The 2,509-nt window shown below is 36.4% G+C and overlaps 1 long non-coding RNA gene across 1 annotated transcript; it reads left to right on the top strand.

The window, feature by feature from the left end:
• The first annotated feature begins 317 nt into the window (after nucleotides 1-317).
• LOC104952953 (uncharacterized) lies at nucleotides 318-2,073 on the top strand. Its single transcript, XR_799158.1, has 3 exons — nucleotides 318-425; nucleotides 530-591; nucleotides 1,859-2,073. It is a non-coding gene; the product is annotated as an uncharacterized lncRNA (long non-coding RNA).
• Nucleotides 2,074-2,509: the final 436 nt, after the last annotated feature.

The raw sequence follows: 2,509 nt of genomic DNA, 5'->3' as shown, positions 1-2,509 counted from the left end.
TGTGATAATGGTGTCGAATAGATCGTCAGACTGTTTATTTTACTGTCCTTTTTTCTGTAGAGGAAGTAAAGAAACCGTAACTCTGGATTTATGTATAGTTTGACGTGCAATTTATGACTCGGCAGCTTTAAGACATGAAGACACTATTGTTTCCCGCTTCGCTCTAATGCAGTATTTTGCTCAGTTTTCTTTGTATTGTTTCTGTTCTCATTAAATGTTAAGTGTCTTTGGGCATTCGGGAAAGCGCTTTAAAAATCCCATTTATTATTATTATGGCCAGAAGTGACGTTGGCGCCCTCATACTATATTCCTCTACAAAACCTTCCTAATATTACAGTTAAGGTGATACTTCCTTCTGTTTCCTGCTCTTCAGGGTAGAGGAGGCGGAGGTGGTGTACCCAGACGGAAAGACCTGCAAATACCCAGTACTGTACTTCTTCCATCTTTCAATTTCAATAAATACATCACATAACTTTCTTCTTCTTCTCTCTGCTAAATCTCTGCTGTTGTTTCCTGGTGTGTTCTTCAGGAGTTGGCCTACAGGAAGGAGAAGCTGTCCAGCGACTTCATCAACAGGAAGGTCGGCATCAAGTGAGTCATTTGTACCTGTGTGCAATGTGTCACAAGATTAAAGTAAAATATATGCAAGTAAATCTTTAAGATGCATTTCACTTTTCGCTTTGCATCAACATGCAAACTCACTTTAAGATTCACCAGCACTAAAAACCAATCACAAACCATTCCTTTCTTTTAAAGTTTGTGGAGTTAAATTGTATTTAAGGAGGGAGGAATATTTTTAAACACTTGCAGTATATTATTGCAGTATTACAAAAAAAAACTTTTACATTTTAAAATAAAAAAACAAGAAAATATTTACACGGAATATAAATGTACATTAAACTAAGTACAGTGATTATATAAGAATTATGAAATGTTAAAGTGGAGGGCTGTGCAGAGTGCTCCACATAATAAATAAAACGGATGCATAAATAAAAACAAGTTTGAAGCACTTAAAATTAGAACCATGAAACATCAAATGTTAAAAAATAAATAAATCTAATAAAATACAAATAAATACCAGGGTTAAAATAAAATGTAAGACCAATGACTACATCTTAAAATACAAGGTTTATAACATGACTCTAAACTCAAATCCAGATCAAAAAGATTGGTCTGTAATATCGTTTTGAATATATCATCAAATAGTATTTTTTTTTCTCTGGTTTAAGTATTGAATTGCATTTTGAAACCGTTGGCTCATGCCAGAACACGTTGGTGTTCTTATCTTAAACTTTTCTTACTTTTTTGTAAGAGATATTCTCTCTACAACTGTTCCAAAGTCAGATTCAGCAAACGCTTGATTAAAGTAAAAATGTGCATTCAATTAAACTACAAGTTCTCTAAACCTTTCCTTATGTACAGAACTTGAGCAAATCTACTTCACAACGACACACATTCTACAAACTGTTTGCCACTTACACATTATTTATCTAATATATCATATTCCAATTACTTGTATATAGACTCTCCTTACACTATTTCTATTCAATTTTATTTTTATTTAATTGCACTATTTTATATATTTTATTGTGTTGCACTGTTGGGGGAGCCTGTGACCTAAGATTTTCATTGACATATCTATCTGTAGCTATGTACTAATAATAATAATAATAATAATAATTAATTTTATGTAGAGGCGCCTTTCAAAGCACCCAAGGACACCTTACAATTCATAAAATATTCTAAGAAAGGTTCAAGACGGTACAAGAAATGTCAATCAAAGCCTTGAATCTAGAAACGTCCAGCTGCTTGTCCTCTTTTTATTTTGTATTAACAACGGTCCGTTCTCTCCGGACAGCGAGTCCACGGAGACGATCGCTCGGCTGCTGACGAAGATGTGTCTCCGCTCCGAGGTCACGGGGGTCGGCGACGAGATCGAGGTCGAGATCCCGCCCACGCGCTCAGACGTGATTCACGCCTGTGACATCATGGAGGACGCCGCCATGGCGTACGGCTTCAACAACATCCCCTACACCACGCCACGCACATACACCGTGGCCAATCAGGTGCCTGAGATTTACTTATTTATTTATTTGCATATTTATCAACATTTCTGTAAATGTCCCAGAGTTAATCAAGAGGCTATTTTTCATCTGTAGTCCCTGGACAGATTTTGTAAGTCAGACAGTGGGTTGTAAGGAGCAGAAGATTGTGTCAGTGTTTCAGAGCTGATTCCTCACTAACCAGGTTTTGAATGTGGATTTAAATAAAATAAATGTAGTCTGGTCTCTGATTGTAGATGGGATTCCTCTGCATGTTTAATGGGAAGGTGTGGGCGATTTTTAAATAAAAAAATACTGGATGTATTGCAGCTTTTTTTTTGCCTCATTATTGTTTGTTATCAAACAATAATGTGGCACTCCCGCTGTAGACCCACTTGGGCCCCCTTAGGTGTCATAGACCCCCGAGAATAATCTAAATCAAAGCGTTTCACCCAGCTCATAATATT

The sequence above is a fragment of the Notothenia coriiceps genome, unplaced genomic scaffold (genome assembly GCF_000735185.1).
Source record: "Notothenia coriiceps isolate Sejong01 unplaced genomic scaffold, NC01 NC01_scaffold00020862, whole genome shotgun sequence".
NCBI classification, from domain to species: Eukaryota; Metazoa; Chordata; class Actinopteri; order Perciformes; family Nototheniidae; genus Notothenia; species Notothenia coriiceps.
The sequence above is the reverse complement of the archived record's forward strand: the minus strand, read 5'-3'. Positions and strand labels throughout refer to the sequence as shown.